Source organism: Arachis ipaensis, chromosome B04, assembly GCF_000816755.2.
Source record: "Arachis ipaensis cultivar K30076 chromosome B04, Araip1.1, whole genome shotgun sequence".
Taxonomy (NCBI): domain Eukaryota; kingdom Viridiplantae; phylum Streptophyta; class Magnoliopsida; order Fabales; family Fabaceae; genus Arachis; species Arachis ipaensis.
In genome coordinates, this window is record NC_029788.2 from 2518239 (window position 1) to 2519051 (window position 813).

Genomic DNA, 813 nt, shown 5'->3' on the forward strand with positions numbered 1-813 from the left:
TGAAAGCCTTCAAACGGAGGTTACACCACGAACAAATGAAGAAGAAGAGGAAATTCAAAAAATCGCAGAAACGAAACAACGAAAGGGAGGGAAAGTATTTATAAATGTACTAGGGGCACAATAGTAAAAACGGAGCAGTCATTAATAAAAATGCACCGTTACCAAGGCCATCAATCCCTACGCAAATCCCTAACGGACGCGACGTCTGATTAGACGTAACTGTAAGAACCAAAAGGTCACGAACAGACACGCCGGTTCCAGACCATCACGTCAGTCCCCCAACAAGTCGGCTACGACCCCGAGTAGAATACTCGAACCCAAATCTTGAAGAGAAATTGGGCTCGAGTAGGGGCACTGTTCATACCCTGGCCCAACGTTAAGGCCCGGGATCCAAGTAAAAAGGCCCAACCCAAAAGAGTTGAGCCTCACACTACGCAAACCAGATGCCACGAAGTCGGCTATCTTCACGACTTGCTCTAAAGAAGTCGGTACGAGGATCAGCTGGCAGATAAACCCTCCCTCAAGAGGATAACTGCCCCTAAAATCTCTCTACCCACTTCCTGGAGCCATATCTCAACCTCCCTAAGATAAAGGGACGGTTATTCCCCATGAATAACGGAACTACACCAACGGTGGTTATGGGTTCACCACTATAAATACACTGACACTTCTCAGGTATCTCAGAGGCCCCAATACTCTTTAGACCTGCTCACACCCTTGCTGACTTAGGCATCGGAGTGTCTTTGCAGGTACCACCCCCATTCGTTCATACTCACAAGTCGGACGGAGGCCCCCAAGGCGCAGATCCACTCA